We start from the raw sequence: 20,584 nt of genomic DNA, 5'->3' as shown, positions 1-20,584 counted from the left end.
TATTTTACCCCTGCCACCTTTAGAATTTGAAAAAGAGTATTCCAGTCAACATTGTCAAAAGCTTTCTCTAAGTCTACAAATGCTAGAAACGTAGGTTTGCCTTTTCTTAATCTTTCTTCTAAGATAAGTCGTAAGGTCAGTATTGCCTCACGTGTTCCAACATTTCGACGGAATCCAAACTGATCCTCCCCGAGGTCCGCATCTACCAGTTTTTCCATTCGTCTGTAAGGAATTCGCGTTAGTATTTTGCAGCCGTGGCTTATTAAACTGATAGTTCGGTAATTTTCACATCTGTCAGCACCTGCTTTCTTTGGGATTGGAATTATTATATTCTTCTTGAAGTCTGAGGGTATTTCGCCTGTCTCATACATCTTGCTCACCAGCTGGTAGAGTTTTGTCATGACTGGCTCTCCCAAGGCCGTCAGTAGTTCTAATGGAATGTTGTCTACTCCGGGGGCCTTGTTTCGACTCAGGTCTTTCAGTGCTCTGTCAAACTCTTCACGCAGTATCGTATCTCCCATTTCATCTTCATCTACATCCTCTTCTATTTCCATAATATTGTCCTCAAGTACATCGCCCTTGTATAAACCTTCTATATACTCCTTCCACCTTTCTGCCTTTCCTTCTTTGCTTAGAACTGGGCTGCCATCTGAGCTCTTGATATTCATACACGTGGTTCTCTTCTCTCCAAAGGTCTCTTTAATTTTCCTGTAGGCAGTATCTATCTTACACCTAGTGAGATAAGCTTCTACATCCTTACATTTGTCCTCTAGCCATCCCTGTTTAGCCATTTTGCACTTCCTGTCGATCTCATTTTTGAGACGTTTGTATTCCTTTTTGCCTGCTTCATTTACTGCATTTTTATATTTTCTCCTTTCTTCAATTAAATTCAATATTTCTTCTGTTACCCAAGGATTTCTAGCAGCCCTCGTCTTTGTACCTACTTTATCCTCTGCTGCCTTCACTACTACATCCCTCAGAGCTACCCATTCTTCTTCTACTGTATTTCTTTCCCCTATTCCTGTCAATTGTTCCCTTATGCTCTCTCTGAAACTCTGTACAACCTCTGGTTCTTTCAGTTTATCCAGGTCCCATCTCCTTAATTTCCCACATTTTTGCGCGTATTAATGGTTAATCTTAACCAGACGTACGCAAACATCGCAGTACCCACATCCTGCGACACCTCACTTTAGTGAGTACTAACCCTTATGCAGAGATGGCAGTAGACCTTTTGTGTTGGCCATCATGCCGATGTGGGCGTGGAGGGACTCCACCTCTACTTAAAAAGGCATGCTAACGCTCTACGCTGGTTGAGTAGGGTAGCTACTACCTGATTACATTAGAAGATTTGTGTATTAGCTAATGGCAGTCGAATCGTTCAGAGTTGTCCACATGTGCTGCACCATCTGCTACTGTGTCTTTTCTCTGCAATGGTGCCAACTATCGTCTCGCCTATCACATTCCTTCGTCTGTTTCGTAGAAGGGTGAACATCCAGTTGCTTTTATTAACTCCATCGTGAGTGCGTGATCTCCAGGATGACTTGGTCACTGGAGGCCTTCGACGCTTCAGTTGCAGCGCAGCCTGTCGTGCCGAAGATAATTATAACCTCAGATGCCAGTAAGTGGGCTCCAAACAGGCGGAGGGAGAGCTAAACACTTCCACTGAAATAGTCTGCGAGCCTTATGGGCGCGACCGTGAAATAACAATTTCAGGAAATATCGGTGCAGTTCGGGTGGGATGTTCCTGCACTGTGTAACACCTCCGATTTTATTCCGACCTGATCTGATCGAATAGCAGTCCAATATTTATTATTAACATGACCGTGAACCTAATGGGGCTGGTAATCGGAATTGACTGCTGCGGAAGTTGTTACTTTCCAGATCGTTCTGCTCAATACTGTAATACTGAATGTCTGGTAATGAGGAACACCAACACAGTTTTACTGACTACGAACATATATTCTTCTCAAAACACAAGAAAGGAGACAGCCACTGCCTTCGTCATACATATCTAATTACGGCTAATCTCAGCATGGGCTTTCTTCATTTTCTATTATCGTCACACGCTAATACATCACTGCATCCAACACTGCAATCCAAGGTTAGGCCGGCGCGGTAGACGCGAAACCAAATATCGGCACTAGTAACGTCTCTGATCACTTTCATAATGATACTTCTTCACCTTCCCGGTATTAATCAATAACTTAGGGGTCTAACCACGGCGACGGCCACACCCTTCTCTGTTAAAGACCCTGTATTTCAACAATGGCCTTCACACACACACCAATCCCGCCAACCGCTCTGGCGCAACTCGACACTCGATCTAGCAACACGTCACAATCGATTGTTCGCCCTATCGACCAGTGCCGAGTGCAAAGTTATAGTAAGGGCCTACGGACGCCTTACAACTGGCGGCGAATAATGGTCTCACGGTCAGCTTTATTTCCAGAAATAGTGGAAACTGGGATTCTACATTTGTCGGCAAAGATGATTTCCTGATCTGATTATATTTGCTTTCAGGAATTTTTCCGGTGTTCAGAGGGAACGTTGGCAGCAGTTATTACATCTGATTGTCAGTCGTTTTCTAACGAAGTCCGTGACAGCCCCTGCCAGGAGACGGTACCACGCAGAGGACTGCAAATACACTCCTGGAAATTGAAATAAGAACACCGTGAATTCATTGTCCCAGGAAGGGGAAACTTTATTGACACATTCCTGGGGTCAGATACATCACATGATCACACTGACAGAACCACAGGCACATAGACACAGGCAACAGAGCATGCACAATGTCGGCACTAGTACAGTGTATATCCACCTTTCGCAGCAATGCAGGCTGCTAATCTCCCATGGAGACGGTCGTAGAGATGCTGGATGTAGTCCTGTGGAACGGCTTGCCATGCCATTTCCACCTGGCGCCTCAGTTGGACCAGCGTTCGTGCTGGACGTGCAGACCGCGTGAGACGACGCTTCATCCAGTCCAAACATGCTCAATGGGGGACAGATCCGGAGATCTTGCTGGCCAGGGTAGTTGACTTACACCTTCTAGAGCACGTTGGGTGGCACGGGATACATGCGGACGTGCATTGTCCTGTTGGAACAGCAAGTTCCCTTGCCGGTCTAGAAATGGTAGAACGATGGGTTCGATGACGGTTTGGATGTACCGTGCACTATTCAGTGTCCCCTCGACGATCACCAGAGGTGTACGGCCAGTGTAGGAGATCGCTCCCCACACCATGATGCCGGGTGTTGGCCCTGTGTGCCTCGGTCATCTGCAGTCCTGATTGTGGCGCTCACCCGCACGGCGCCAAACACGCATACGACCATCATTGGCACCAAGGCAGAAGCGACTCTCATCGCTGAAGACGACACGTCTCCATTCGTTCCTCCATTCACGCCTGTCGCGACACCACTGGAGGTGGGCTGCACTATGCTGGGGCGTGAGCGGAAGACGGCCTAACGGTGTGCGGAACCGTAGCCCAGCTTCATGGAGACGGTTGCGAATGGTCCTCGCCGATACCCCAGGAGCAACAGCGTCCCTAATTTGCTGGGAAGTGTCGGTGCGGTCCCCTACGGCACTGCGTAGGATCCTACGGTCTTGGCGTGCATCCGTGCGTCGCTGCGGTCCGGTCCCAGGTCGACGGGCACGTGCACCTTCCGCCGACCACTGGCGACAACATCGATGTACTGTGGAGACCTCACGCCCCACGTGTTGAGCAATTTGGCGGTACGTCCATTCGGCCTCCCGCATGCCCACTATACGCCCTCGCTCAAAGTCCGTCAACTGCACATACGGTTCACGTCCACGCTGTCGCGGCATGCTACCAGTGTTAAAGACTGCGATGGAGCTCCGTATGCCACGGCAAACTGGCTGACACTGACGGCGGCGGTGCACAAATGCTGCGCAGCTAGCGCCATTCGGCGGCCAACACCGCGGTTCCTGGTGTGTCCGCTGTGTCGTGCGTGTGATCATTGCTTGTACAGCCCTCTCGCAGTGTCCGGAGCAAGTATGGTGGGTCTGACACACCGGTGTCAATGTGTTCTTTTTTCCATTTCCAGGAGTGTAGTTAAAGAGCAATTGGTAAGCACTGCATAAGAGGAGCGCCATACGAATCGCCATTTGGAGGGAAACTCGATGTCGACGTGACGTTAAACCCAATCTCCCTTCTTCGTCTCTTCGGAGGGAAACGCCTAATATGTTGTCTGAAACTGGAATTGTTCTAAGCGCAATGCCCAGCTCTCTTAGTGATCAGCTCTTTAACAATATTGACAATGTTGCGTTGGGAGCAACAGGAAGACGTCACCTATAAAGATCGTTTCTCATTTGGACCCCTGTCAGATACTTCAGCAGTTATTACACCAGCTCACACTTTTCTACATACAAAGGAATCGCTTAACTCAGGGTGAATCCTTTGCAAAGTTAACGTAATGTGAGTTCTTGTTTCAGATTCTGAATAACAGACAACATTGTGTGTACCTTGCCATCAAATCGTCAGACTGAATCACCTTATAGGGAAGTGGGATACTGAATTATTGAGTAATGATGATGAGCGTTAGAAACCACAGTAGGTAGTCAGTCGAGTAGAAGTGGACGTTATCTAAAAATGGCAATCGCACATATTTAAGTATAAGGAACGTCACAGCAGAGAAATTTTGGGTAATAGAAGAAAACTGTAATTCATCAGCGAAAGAGGTAAACACAAAAATATTCCGGAAAAGAAAGGCATACAGCCATGCAAGACACTCAGAAGAAAATCAGAAGGATGAAGGAAACTAAAGCGACATGGCTGCAGGGAAAAAGTGAGGAAACTGAAAAAGAAACGGTCGTCGAGATAGTAGTTTCAGCGTATAGTGAACTCAAAATAACTAACGGAGAATTTAACTGCAAACGCGTCTGCAATAGGAGTGCAGTTGTATTCCGCAAAGAGGTGGAACGAGTAATTACTGAACTTTACAAGGGGGAGCAGGTGTCTGATAACGCGACAGCGGATGTAAAGAACTCAGTGAGTGGAAAAATGGAAGAATATCATTCACACAATTCCGACAATACCGTATGAAAGCGAGAGAGAATCATTTGATATGTGATACAGCATGCTGACATATAAAACAATGGATGAGAAAACTGAGGATCTGTTACATGACGATCAGTCTGGTGTTGGGGAAGGTAAAGGCACCAGTGAGGAAATTCAAACGCTATCCTTGATAATGGAAGTAAGGCTTAAGAAAAATCAAGACACTTTCGCAGAATAGTCCAAACAGAAAAAGCGTTTGATGATGTAAGATAGTTTAATATGTCAGAAATTCTCAGAAAAATGAATAAACGTACACTATGTATGCATACTACAGAAAAAGACAAATTAAGTACAGTATATACAAGAAACAAGATGAAACAATTGTGAAAGATAGACTAGTAGAGAAGTGCCCAGGTTAAAAATTTTCACAAGGCAGTCTTTCCTCTGCTTCTGATCCTGCGTATTCTTGAAACAGCCAAGGAAATAAAAAAAAAAGGTTCATAAGGGGTAAAATGAAGAGAGAAAGGATGCATAAGATAACATTGCCATCCGTTGCAGAAGCAAGAAATAATTTCAGGATCTGTTGAATTGGAAGAAATCTGCTGAGCCCGGAATATGGACTAAGAGCAAACCAAAGAAATACAATATACTGAGGAGCACAGCAGATATTCGCGCAAAAGGAAGCAGAATTGCGCATGACGGATAAAACAAGATCAACGTAATATGCAAACTAGCCCAAGATAAGATAGCATTCCTTGCCACAAGAAGACTGTTGTCAAAGGTAGGCTGAATTTGAGAAAGAAATTTCTGAGATTGTGCGTCCAAAGCACATCACTGTATAGAAGTGAATCAAAGACTGTGGGAAATCTTTGGGTTTCAGACGTGATATTACAGAGGGATGCCGAAATTTAAGTAGAATGACAAGATAAGAAATTAGACTCTTCATAGAAACGGAGAGGAAAGAAATATGTAGAAAATATTAAGACAAGTATTGTACTGCGAGTTAAGTGTTTAACTTTGATGGTACTAGAGGGAACTGTAGAGGGAAAAATTGTAGGGGAAGACAGATATTGAAATATAAACGTAGGACGATGCGTGTAACTGCTACTCTGAGGCAGAGAGACTGGCACTGGAAAACAAAAAGATTGGTCAAGTACGAGTATAACTTGTACTCTGAGGGTTCCATACAAACTTTTTACGTATTCAGACAATTCACCCATCCTGGGAATCGAGAGTCGATGTTTTTTGCCTGTTATCGATATTGATTCTTGATAAACGGATAGGCGGTCGGACAAAACCTAACAAAAAATTGTTTTCATGTGATATAATAACATATGAACAGTTTTCTAATTTTTTCCTTGCTGCTACTGTAAAACTTTGCCTCTTCCCAAATTTCATGAATCTAAGACAACGGAAAGCACCGTATAAGTAACGAAGAGTGCGTTTGCGAATACTAACACATGTGACACAAATAGCTGCATATTTTGATTACATTGACTGACAAGCTTAAGTTTATCACAGTAGACCTTAGTATGTGACGTAAATTTCGACGTGATACGTCTATCCGTTTCTGAGAAAAAGGTTTCGTAAAAGTAAGACAGACAGACAGACGGACAACAAAGTTCCGTTTTTACCGATTGACGTAGGAACCCTAAAAAAACATGTAGTTCACATAAAACTAATCAGTAGACCGAAAAGACAGAGAAAGAGGAGAGAGAGAGGGAGTGAGTGAGTGAGAGAGAGAGAGAGAGAGAGAGAGAGAGAGAGAGAGAGAGGGGCATGGGGGGTGGGAGGTGGGGCATGAGACTCTGAATTCGCACTGAAATCGGTCGGGAATAATTACCTCTCCGAAATCCAATCGTATCAGCTAAGGCAATGTATAATGCAAGTTAAACTTAATATACAGACAGCGCATTCTTAATTTTATATTGGATGTTGCTTTCACTGGAAAGTTGGAGCCATGTGAAAAAAAGGAAAGTAGAACTGCTTGTGTTAGTACGGCAGTTGTTCCCGGAATAATCCAAAATTATTCTGCTATTTCGAGGGATAATTCCACACTAGGAAACAATGGAAACCTAGGAATCTTCACTGTTACTCGGATATGCAACGCTCTACCTTTCACACAACTGTGCTTTATTTTTTCTATAAGACACCTGTGGTAGTTTCGTCACGATTTGCATCGCCTCTCTGCATATCTACGTAGCCCCAGGATCAGATTCTATCGTGAGACGAGATCTTTCCAGCTGAGCGCGCTATTTCCATTTTGAGATAGGATCTCTCCCGTTGCTTTCCTTCTGCATGTTTTCGCCGTATCACAAAAATTGAAGGGCTTACATAACCCAGCTTCACGTGAGGTTCATGTTTATTCAGCTGATGCAGAAGTTCATTAATTCCTAAGCACGTTACTGTAATTGTTTTTTCCCGTAAATTTTTAAACAGACAATGTATAAATTATTTCAGTTTTTGAGTCCGCATGAGTAAATCTAGACCACAGCACTCGTTGACATCAGCTGAATTTGTTTTACCTTAAACCAAAGATACTTGCTGATAATATCCGCCTACGAAGAGTAAGAAGACTATCGCAAAACCGTTTTGGGCCAACGACATTAATTACGTATGAGTAAGCCCAAATCAACAGCACAGCACTCGTTGTTCATGTTGCCATCAATGGATTTTGTCTTACTTTAAACCAGTGGTACTGCTGGAGTACTGCTGCGTGGTGTGGGGTCCTTACCAGACAGGATTAACGGAGTACATCGAGAAAGTTCAAAGAAGAGCGCCATGTTTTGTATTATCGAGAAATACTGAACAGAATGTCGCTGACATGGTAGAGGATTTGCGATTGAAATTTTTCGTTGTGACGGAATCTTCTCAAGAAATTTCAATTATCAGCTTTCTCCTCCGAATTCGCAAATATTTTGTTGACGCCGACCTATATAGACACATCTTAGTAAAATAAAGGAAATCAGAGCTCGCACGGAAAGACAGAGGTGTTCGTTTTTTTCGAGCACTGTTCGAGATTGGAATAATACAGAGTTATTGTGAAAGTGGTTAGGTGAACCCTCTGCGAGGCACTCGAGTGTTATTTGCAGATTATACATGTAGATGAAGATGTAGATATAGATTCTGATTATATCTGCCTATGAAGAGAGGAGAAAACTATCGCAAAAAAAGTGAGGGGTGAATGGGGATGTGTGGCACTTATACAAATTACGAGAGACGTCAATTATTACAAACGCAGATAATTGTTTAAAAAAAGAAAGAAAACAGTCGTCGTTTCACATCAGATGGGCTACAGGAAAAAAAGCTTTCGACGATGTTGCGTGGAACAAGCCCTCTCAATTTGCGAAAATAACAGGGATGTAGCGAGCGAAAGGTTGTACTCGCACATAAATCAGACTGGTTATAAGCGTTGAACTATGTGAAAAGGAAGCAGTCAGTCTGTGTGTTGAGTAACCGCTGAAGGTAACCAAAGAGAAATGTGGGAAGTCAGTTAGTTTTTGGAGCAGAAATAAAAGATTTTAGGTTTTGCAGGTGACATTGCAATTCTGTCAGAGATGGTAAAGCAGACGCAAGAACATTTGAACGGAATGGATAGCGTCTTGAAAAGACGAAAATCAACGAAAGTAAAACGAGGGTAATGGAGTAAAGCTGAAAAAAAGAGGATACTGACTGACATTAAGAAAAAAACACATTTCTAAAATAAAAGAACTTTGTTAACGTCAAATAAAAATGTAAGTGTTACTAAATAGTCTGTAAAGGTTCACTTACATACTTTTTCATTTCCTTCTAAGATGTTAATTTCAAGTCAGGATAATGAATATCAAACTGTTGCTCTCTGATGTAAGAAAGAAGAAAACTGGAGGAATACCCTTTTACTAGTAATTCTGAGAAAAAAAAAATGTTTCTTATTCGCTGCTAAGAGCTTTCTGCCGGCCAAACAGCCTCGAGTTCCAGAGAATGCCGTACTCGTGAGACTGGTGTAAACGCGGTGAAGAAGCGAGACGGTGACCTAAGAGGCGCGTCATCCACAAGCCATCTTTGTCACGAAGAACAGGAAAGTTAATTTGGGATTGCAGTAGCGTTGTATTGCATGCATTCTGTACTGACCGATTTATAATTGCGCCATTGCTATTGCAGTTATTGTTGGTATTTTTCAAAGACTGTAAAAAATTGTTACTATGAGTTGCAGTGCCTGTAGCGTTATTGGAATAATATATATTTTGTTTTGAGTGGATTGCTGAATGGTTTATTCCACTGAGTATCATATTTGTCCATGTGTAAGACGACCGTGATTATAAGTCCACCCCCATTTCTTCAAGAGGCTTGTTGAGAAAAACTTATTTTAAATATATTCTGACTAATCAAAATTACAAGCTTTTATTGACATAAAGTATCTGCCTAAAAAGTTAACACTATACCTATTCTAAATGTATGTCATTTATTGATTCTCTACATTTCGATACCGGTAATACAAAGAGAAATAAAATGAGCGAAGGTAAATGGTTTACATTAAAATGCGGACCGTATTCTTTTCGACATTTTTAGCTTACTATCCTTGCCGTCTGTGGTATCACTATTTTTAATCATCATCATCCAAATAGCACAGCTGCGAAAGTTATATCTTCGTTGTCACAAATATTTGGCTGTTTCTTCAGAAAATGTTGCGATTTCTGTTGTCGTTGCCATGGGAACTGAGAATACAGTTGTTTTTATCCGAAGACGTATTGGATTTTGCCTCAATGCTGAGGCGATGTTATAATTTCTCTTGCTTTCACATATATCGTCTGCCCGCCGCTCTCTCATTGGCTGCGTAGAACCAGGAGCAGACACATCCCATTCTGTTCCCGTCATACGTCACTGTGAGCGTCGACAACATTGCAGCACGAAACACGGCACTGCGCCACTAGTCTTACGAGAAATTTTACTGTCTCCTACAGGAATATATACTTTTGTTGAGTACTTGCCCAATTTTAGATTCAGGTCAGTTCCGACAGCAAATGTGGATTCAGGCAAACTGCAGTTTAAACGTGGAATGTGTTCCTAAAAAGCCAAAGTATGCGATATAGAGTCTTAAGGTTGGCGCCATGACGTAATTAGCCGCCCGGTCACTGCTTCCCTCCACGCACTCGTCTAGTTCCCAGATGCCGGCCGCGGTGGCCGAGCGGTTCTAGGCGCTACAGTCTGGAACCGCGCGACCACTACGATCGCAGGTTCGAATCCTGCGTCAGGAATGGATGTGTGTGATGTCCTTAGCTTAGTTGGGTTTAAATAGTTCTAAGTTCTAGGGGACTGATGACCTCAGTATTTAAGTCCCAAAGTGCTCAGAACCATTTGAACAATTCTAAGTTCCCAGTAAGCTGGTAGCAGTATTCCCCCTGCAACCCTTCCATAGTGTTGTGCTTTAACAAATCTGAAACACGGACTGCAATAACTTATAGGGCGCAGGTATACGTAACAACAGCAACTAGCATACAAACAAAAGACTGAAATCACATTCAGTCTAATTCTCAAACTTCGCTAGTCTCGCGATCTACTCGACAATTAGTACTAGCTCCACGGCTGTAATTTATTCTGTGACAAAAATTACAGTTTAAGATGATTTACGTCGTTTTTTAATCTATAATAGGTTAATTTTCACCCTTGTTTCATCTGAATGTCACCATAATGTTCTAAAGATGATTAAAAGCTGGTAACGCTTTTACCTTGTATCCTAAAACGTTAATGCGATCGAATTTCACATTTGCAGCCCACTTTGTAAATCATTAGAGTCTCTCATAATCAAATAAAATTTCAGTCCGGGTTCCGAATAAAGTAATGTTTTTTAGTTACGGGGTACCCTGGTGGTGTCCTTGATTATAACATGGCCCGGACATGACTTCACACAGGGAAGAAATGCCGGGCAACTGGAAGACAGACGTAGTGTGACAAGTGTAACCCGGTGTTTGGTTTCGTTCACAGCAGTGTGCTTGGTGACCGTTCCGAAGTAAATATTCCAGAATTCGAAAGCAGAACGGCTGTTAGCATGAGTGACGTAAATATCTCAGGTGTTGCATAACAACTCAAATCACTTAAGAAAGGCAAGTTTTTCGGTCCAGATGGTATACCAATCAGGTTCCTTTCATAGTATGCAGACACAATAACACCTTTCTTAGCAATCATATACAACCGCTCACTTGACGAAAGGTCTGTTCCTAAAGACTGGAAAGTAACACAGGTCACACCAATATTCAAGAAAGGAAATAGGAATAACCCATTGAATTACAGACTCATATCACTGACCTCAATTTGCAGTAGGATTTTGCAGCATATACTGTACTCGAACATTATGAATCACCTTAAAGAAAATGACTTATTGACACATAATCAACACGGATTCAGAAAATATCGTTCTTGTGCAACACAGCTAGCTCTTTATTCTCATGAAGTAATGAGTGCTGTCGACAAGGGATCTCAGATCTATTCCATATTCCTAGATTTCCAGAAGGCTCTTGATACTGTTCCTCACAAGCGACTATTAATCAAATTGCGTGCATATGGAGTATCGTCTCAGTTGTGAGACTGGATTCGTGATTTCCTCTCAGAGAGGTCACAGTTCGTAGTGGTAGACGGTAAATCATCGAGCAGAACAGAAGTGATATCTGGCGTTCCGCAAGGTAGTGTCATAGGCCCTCTGCTGTTCCTGATTTACATAAAGGATCTAAGTGATAATCTGAGCAGCTCCCTTAGATTGTTTGCAGATGTCACTGTAATTTACCGTCTAGTAAAATCATCAGGCGATCAATTCCAATTACAAAATGATCTAGAGAGAATTTCTATATGTTGCGAAAAGTGGCAATTGGCACTAAACAAGTGTAAGGTCATCAACATGGGTACTAAAAGAAATCCGGTAAATTTTGGGTATACGATAAATCGCACAAATCTAAGGGCCACCAATTAGACTAAATACCTAGGAATTACAATTACGAGCAACTTAAATTAGAAAGATCGCATAGATAATATGGCGGAGAAGGCGAAACAAAGGCTGCGTTTTGCTCTCAGAACACTTAGAAGATGCGACAAACCCACTAAAGAGACAGCCTACATTACACTTGACCGTCCTCTGCTGGAATATTGCTGCCCGGTGTGGGATCCTTACCAGGTAGGATTGACGGAGGACATCGAAAAAGTGCAAAGAAGGGCAGCTCGTTTCGTGTTATCGCGCAATAGGGGTGAGAGTGTCACTGATATGGTACGCGAGTTGGGGTGGCAGTCACTGAAACAAAGGCGGTTTCCTTTGTGGCGAGATCACCAACTTTCTCTTCCGAATGCGAAAATATTTTGTTGACGCCCACCTACCAAGGGAGGAATGATTATCATAATAAAATAAGAGAAATCAGAGCTCGAACGGAAAGACTTAAATGTTCCTTTATCCCACGATTCATTCGAGAGTGGAATGGTAGGGAAGTAGTATGAAAATGGTTGGATGAACCCTCTACCAGGCACTTAAGTGTGAATTGCAGAGTAACCATGTAGATGTAGATGTAGATGTAGATAGGTACTGCTGCCCGAAGGAAAGGACGGTCGAGTACTGTCAACTACAGCAGCAAATGACCACTGCACTGTTCAACGGGCAAGGAAAAACCCACTTCAAACAGCGGGCGCGGCTGCAATCACAGTGAACCCGGCTGCAGGGTACGCAGACTCACGCTCCACAGCGACTGCATACAGATAGTATCTTTGCCGACGACCAATACGGTGTCTTCCTCTGACACCTGCACATCGGCGGCAACGTTTGCCATGGTATCGAGAGAAAAGGGCCTGGTCCAACGAGAAAAGAGAACTCCTTCTCTTTTCAGATGAGAAAAGATTCATCCTGAATAGCGATTCTAGATGCACCCTCACATGGCGGGAGATGAGGATACGTGAGGCACCCAGGAACGTTTTCAAATGTGATCGTTTCGGTGTTCCAGGTGTTACGGTGAGGGATGGCATAATGTTATACGGGCATAATGATCTCCAAATCCTTGAACACGATACAATCACCGGTAAACGTCATTGCGGCACTTAACGCTTTCCCAATGTGCGTTTTTGAGGGGTACATTCGGCCCTAATTTCATTTTTGTGGATGAAAATGCACGATCTCACCTAACACCGCAGGTGAGGCAGCACTTGGAACAAGAGGATATTTGGTGAATGGACTGCGTTGCCCGTTCCCCAGACTTAAATCCCATCGAGAATGTGTGGGATGTATTGGGGAGGCGTACTACAGAACGTCCACTTGTACCAACGACCATCTAGCAGTTGTCAGTCTCACTGATAACAGGAATGGAACACCCTACTACGTGATTTCCTTACCAAGATTATGACCAGCATTGCAGCACGTTGCAGAGAATGCTTTGTCGTCGGTGGTGATCACGCACCCTATAAAGAACCTCGTCACGCTTTTTGTAATGTCCAACGAAGCATCATGACTCGTGGTGACTTCAGTGTAATTATTGTCTTTGAATAAAAATGTTATTTCTGTTCGCCTCACCGCGTATTTCCTTCAGTTTCATTCTGTCCTCTTCTGTAGCAGTTCTTAGAGTGGTCTAAGTTTCACGAGCTCTGTTACTTGGCAGCGGCACAACACGCGAAAGGGTCTTCCGTCGTTAAGTTTTGTCCACCGGTGTATGTGAGACAACGTCAATGTACCAGCTCTCACTTACTATGGATCGCTGGACGTTACAAAAGGCGTGACACTGTTGTTAATAGTGAGTGTGATCACCCCCGGCAACATTCACAGTTCCACCTACGGTCTAAGTTTCACCGAGCCGTGTTACTTGGCAGTGACACATCACGCAAAAGTTCCTTTGGTCCTTATGTTTTGTTATGTTTCTAACATCAATCTCTCTCTTTATATGGTAGATATCGAAATAGACGACAGAGGGATAGAGAAAGAATTAAAATCGCTCAAAAGTGGAAAGGCCGGTGGATCTGATGGGATACCAGTTCGATTTTACACAGAGTACGCGAAGGAACTTGCCCCCCTTCTTGCAGCGGTGCACCGTAGGTCTCTAGAAGAGCGTAGCGTTCCAAAGGACTGGAAAAGGGCACAGGTCATCCCCGTTTTCAAGAAGAGACGTCGAACAGATGTGCAGAACTGTTGTTGTTGTTGTAGTCTTCAGTCCTGAGACTGGTTTGATGCAGCTCTCCATGCTACTCTATCCTGTGCAAGATGCTTCATCTCCCAGTACCTACTGCAACCTACATCCTTTTGAATCTGCTTAGTGCACTCATCTCTCGGTCTCCCTCTACGATTTTTACCCTCCACGCTGCCCTCCAACGCTAAATTTGTGATCCCTTGATGCCTCAAAACATGTCCTACCAACCGATCCCTTCTTCTAGTCAAGTTGTGCCACAAACTTCTCTTCTCCCCAATCCTATTCAATACCTCCTCATTAGTTACGTGATCTATCCACCTTATATTCAGTATTCTTCTGTAGCACCACATTTCGAAAGCTTCTATTCTCTTCTTGTCCAAACTAGTAATCGTCCATGTTTCACTGCCATACATGGCTACACTCCAAACAAATACTTTCAGAAACGACTTCCTGATACATAAATCTATATTCGATGTTAACAAATTTCTCTTCTTCAGAAACGCTTTCCTTGCCATTGCCAGTCTACATTTTATATCCTCTCTACTTCGACCATCATCAGTTATTTTACTTCCTAAATAGCAAAACTCCTTTACTACTTTAAGTGTCTCATTTCCTAATCTAATTCTCTCAGCATCACCCGATTTAATTTGACTACATTCCATTATCCTCGTTTTGCTTTTGTTGATGTTCATCTTATATCCTCATTTCAAGACACTATCCATTCCGTTCAACTGCTCTTCCAAGTCCTTTGCCGTCTCTGACAGGATTACAATGTCATCGGCGAACCTCAAAGTTTTTACTTCGTCTCCATGAATTTTAATACCTACTCCAAATTTTTCTTTTGTTTCCTTTACTGCTTGCTCAATATACAGATTGAATAATATCGGGGAGAGGCTACAACAGTGTCTCACTCCTTTCCCCACCACTGCTTCCCTTTCATGCCCCTCGACTTTTATGACTGCCATCTGGTTTCTGTACAAATTGTAAATAGCCTTTCGCTCCCTGTATTTTACCCCTGCCACCTTTAGAATTTGAAAAAGAGTATTCCAGTCAACATTGTCAAAAGCTTTCTCCGAGTCTACAAATGCTAGAAACGTAGGTTTGCCTTTTCTTAATCTTTCTTCTAAGATAAGTCGTAAGGTCAGTATTGCCTCACGTGTTCCAACATTTCGACGGAATCCAAACTGATCCTCCCCGAGGTCCGCATCTACCAGTTTTTCCATTCGTCTGTAAAGAATTCGCGTTAGTATTTTGCAGCTGTGACTTATTAAACTGATAGTTCGGTAATTTTCACATCTGTCAGCACCTGCTTTCTTTGTGATTGGAATTATTATATTCTTCTTGAAGTCTGAGGGTATTTCGCCTGTCTCATACATCTTGCTCACCAGCTGGTAGAGTTTTGTCATGACTGGCTCTCCCAAGGTCGTCAGTAGTTCTAATGGAATGTTGTCTACTCCGGGGGCCTTGTTTCGACTCAGGTCTTTCAGTGCTATGTCAAACTCTTCACGCAGTATCGTATCTCCCATTTCGTCTTCATCTACATCCTCTTCCATTTCCAGTACATTACCCTTGTATAAACCTTCTATATACTCCTTCCACCTTTCTGCCTTCCCTTCTTTGCTTAGAACTGGGTTGCCATCTGAGCTCTTGATATTCATACACGTGGTTCTCTTCTCTCCAAAGGTCTCTTTAATTTTCCTGTAGGCAGTATCTATCTTACCCCTAGTGAGATAAGCTTCTACATCCTTACATTTGTCCTCTAGCCATCCCTGTTTAGCCATTTTGCACTTCCTGTCGATCTCATTTTTGAGACGTCTGTATTCCTTTTCGCCTGCTTCATTTACTGCATTTTTATATTTTCTCCTTTCATCAATTAAATTCAATATTTCTTCTGTTACCCAAGGATTTCTAGGAGCCCTCGTCTTTTTACCTACTTTATCCTCTGCTGCCTTCACTACTTCATCCCTCAGAGCTACCCATTCTTCTTCTACTGTATTTCTTTCCCCTATTCCTGTCAATTGTCCCCTTATGCTCTCCCTGAAACTCTGTACACCTCTGGTTCTTTCAGTTTATTCAGGTCCCATCTCCTTAATTTCCCACATGTTTGCAGTTTTTTCAGTTTTTATCTACAGGTCATAACCAATAGATTGTGGTCCGAGTCCACATCTGCCCCTGGAAATGTCTTACAACTTAAAACCTGGTTCCTAAATCTCTATCTTACCATTATATAATCTATTTGATACGTTTTAGTACCTCCAGGGTTCTTCCACGTATACAACTTTCTTTCATGATTCTTAAACCAAGTGTTAGCTATGATAAAGTTGTGCTCCGTGCAAAATTCTACTAGGCGGCTTCCTCTTTCATTTCTTAGCCCCAATCCATATTCACCTACTACATTTCCTTCTCTCCCTTTTCCTACACTCGAATTCCAGTCACCCATTACTATTAAATTTTTGTCTCCCTTCACTATCTGAACAATTTCTTTTATTTCATCGTACTTTTCTTCAATTTCTTCATCATCTGCAGAGCTAGTTGGCATATAAACTTGTACTACTGTAGTAGGTGTGGGCTTCGTATCTATCTTGGCCACAATAATGCGTTCACTATGCTGTTTGCAGTAGCTTACCCGCATTCCTATTTTCCTATTCATTATTAAACCTACTTCTGAATTACCCCTATTTGATTTTGTGTTTATAACCCTGTAGTCACCTGACCAGAAGTCTTGTTCCTCCTGCCACCGAACTTCACTAATTCCCACTATATCTAACTTTAACCTATCCATTTCCCTTTTTAAATTTTCTAACCTACCTGCCAGATTAAGGGATCTGACATTCCACGCTCCGATCCGTAGAACGCCAGTTTTGTTTCTCCTGATAACGACATCCTCCTGAGTAGTCCCCTCCCGGAGATCCGAATGGGGGACTATTTTACCTCCGGAATATTTTACCCAAGAGGAAGCCATCATCATTTAATCATACAGTAAAGCTGCATGTCCTCGGGAAAAATTACGGCTGTAGTTTCCCCTTGCTTTCAGCCGTTCGCAGTACCAGCACAGCAAGGCCGTTTTGGTTAATGTTGCAAGGCCAGATCAGTCAATCATCCAGACTGTTGCCCCTGCAACTACTGAAAATGCTTTTGCCCCTCTTCAGGAACCACACGTTTGTCTGGCCTCTCCGTTGTGGTTGCACCAACGGTACGGCCATCTGTATCGCTGAGGCACGCAAGCCTCCCCACCAACGGCAAGGTCCATGGTTCATGTGCAGAACTATAGACCTATATCTCTAACGTCGATCAGTTGTAGAATTTTGGAACACGTATTATGTTCTAGTATAATGACTTTTCTGGAGACTAGAAATCTACTCTGTAGGAATCAGCATTGGTTTAGAAAAAGACGGTTGTGTGAAACCCAGCTCGCGCTATTCATCCAGGAGACTCAGAGGGCCATAGACACGGGTTCACACGTAGATGCCGTGTTTCTTGACTTCCGCAAGGCGTTCGATACAGTTCCTCACAGTCGTTTAATGAACAAAGTAAGAGCATATGGACTATCATACCAATTGTGTGATTGGATTGAAGAGTTCCTACATAACAGAACGCAGCATGTCATTCTCAATGGAGAGAAGTCTTCCAAAGTAAGAGTGATTTCTGGTGTGCCGCAGGGGAGTGTCGTAGGACCGTTGCTATTCACAATATACATAAACGACCTTGTGGATGACATCGGAAGTTCAGTGAGGCTTTCTGCGGATGATGTTGTGGTATATCGAGAGGTTGTAACAATGGAAAATTGTACTGAAAAGCCGGAGGATGTGCAGTGAATTGGCGCATGGTGCAGGGAATGGCAATTGAATCTCAATGTAGACAAGTGTAATGTGCTGCGAACACATAGAAAGATAGATCCCTTATAATTTAGCTACAAAATAGCAGGTTAGCAACTGGAAGCAGTTGATGACATAAATTATCTGGGAGTAGGCATTAGGAGTGATTTAAAATGGAATGATCATATAAAGTTGATCGTTGGTAAAGCAGATGCCAGGCTGAGATTCATTGGAAGAATCCTAAGGCAATGCAATCCAAAAACAAAGGAAGTAGATTACAGTACGCTTGTTTGCCCACTGCTTGAACACTGCTCTACAGTGTGGCATCCGTACCAGATAGGGTTGATAGAAGAGATATAGAAGATCAACCGGAGAGCAGCGCGCTTCGTTACTGGATCGTTTAGCAATCGCGAAAGCGTTACGGAATGATAGATAAACTCCAGTGGAAGACTCTGCAGGAGAGACGCTCAGTAGCTCGGTACAGGCTTTTGTTGAAGTTTCGAGAACATACCTTCACCGACGAGTCAAGCAGTGTATTGCTCCCTCCTACGTATATCTCGCGAAAGACGATGAGGATAAAATCAGAGAGATTAGAGCCCACACAGATGCATACCGACAATCCTTCTTTCCACGAACAATACGAGACGGGAATAGAAGGGAGAACCGATAGAGGTACTCAAGGTACCCTCCGCCACACATCGCCATGTGGCTTGCGGAGTATGGATGTAGATGTAGATGCAGATATGCAGTGTGTAATTTTTAAATATCTGTATGAGGCCTTGATAAATTTTTATTCTTTTATTTAATAATGGGTGGCGTCTGGTTCTTGTGACCGGTGCTAGTTGTGTTGAAACATTTTTTAAATGTAATCAGGTACTAAATCTAGAGCCGTACATATGGTTTATGTACTGGGATCTTAAAATTGGGGAAATGGAAGAGAACGAAGACGGGATGAGAGATATCTTATTGCGAGAAGAATTTGACAGAGCACTGAAAGATCTAAATCGAAACAAGGCTCCGGAAGCTGATGACATACTGTCAGAACTCCTGATAGCCTTGTGAGAGCCAGCCACGATAAAACTCCTCCACTTGGTGTTCAAGATGTACGAAACGGGCGAAATACCCTCAAACCTAAACAAGAATGTAATAATAACAACAGCAATAACAAAGAAAGCAGGTGGTGACACGTGTGAATAGTACCGAACTATTAGTTTAATAAGTCGTGGATGCAAAATACTAACATGACTTCTTGACAGAAGAATGGAAAAACTGGTAGAAGCCAATCTCGGGGAAGATCAATTTGGATTCCTGAGAAATGTAGAAACACGCTGGGAGTACTAACCCTACGACTTGTCTTAGAAGATACAATAATAAAATAGAAACCTACATTTATAGCATGTGTAGATTAGAGAAAGCTTTTGACAGTGTAGACCGGAATACTGTCTCTGAAATTTTAAAGGCAGCAGGGGTAAAATGCAGCGAGCGAAGTGCTGTTTACAATTTACACAGAGAAAAAACGGTGGCTATAAGAGTCGATAAGCATGAAAGGGACTTACACAGGGTTGTAGCCAACCCCCGATGTTATTCAGTCTGTACACTGAACAAGCAGTAAAGGAAAAAAATGAAATGTTTGGAATAGGAATTAAAGTTCAAGGGGAAGAAATAAAAATTTTGAAGTTTTCCAATGACTGTGTAATATTTTTAGAGACAGCAAGGGAATTGGGAGAGCATTGAATGAAATGGACAGCATCTTGAAAGGAGGTATAAGATGAACATAAAAAAGCAAAACCGCGGTAATGGAATGTAGTCGAATTAAATCAGGTGATCCTGAGGGAATCAGATTAGGAAATGAGACACTTAATGTAGTAGATGGGTTTTGTTATTTGAACAGCAAAATAAGTGATGATGGCATAAGTAGAGGAATATAAAATGTTGACTGGCAATGGCAAGAACAGCTTTTCTGAAGAAGATAAATTTTTAACGTCGAATATAGGCTAAGGCTTTTCTGGAAAAAAAGAGAAGGAATCACTCTTGAGTATCGAAGAGTACTAGCAGAAGCTTAGCTAGCACAATGGCTGTGTGTATGCAATCAAAAATAATGTGGTTGTGGTCGGCCAGCTCCTCATAAGCCACACATTCCCGTTCTCAACTCTAAGAGACGCTGGCCGCGGTGTAAAGAGCGACGTCATTGAACAGTGGATGGCTGGAAACGGGTGATTTGGAATGTTGAATCATGCTGTTCTCTGTGGGAATCCGATGGATGGGTTTGGGCTTGGCGCACGCCTGAGGAACGTGACCTTGCCATCACGTGTAGCGCAAACAGTGAAGTATGCACGAGATGGTTTTCTTATTATATGGGTCTTTTTCGAGGTTAGGATGTGATTACCTTATTGCTTTAAACAAAACGCTAAATGCGGAAATATGAACGCACTTTATACCATTGTGTGCTGCGTACAGTAGAGAAACAGTTCAGTGATGGTGATTGTTTCAGCATGAAAATGCACTGTGTCATAAAGAAGCACGTACGGCAATGGTTTGTGGACGGTAACATTGGTGAAAGGGACTGATCGGCCCAGAATCCCTACGTGAACCCAACGAAACATCTTTTGGATGAATTCGAACGACTTCGCTGCCA

The sequence above is a fragment of the Schistocerca gregaria genome, chromosome 3 (genome assembly GCF_023897955.1).
Source record: "Schistocerca gregaria isolate iqSchGreg1 chromosome 3, iqSchGreg1.2, whole genome shotgun sequence".
Lineage (NCBI taxonomy): Eukaryota > Metazoa > Arthropoda > Insecta > Orthoptera > Acrididae > Schistocerca > Schistocerca gregaria.
This window is presented reverse-complemented; position numbering follows the sequence as displayed.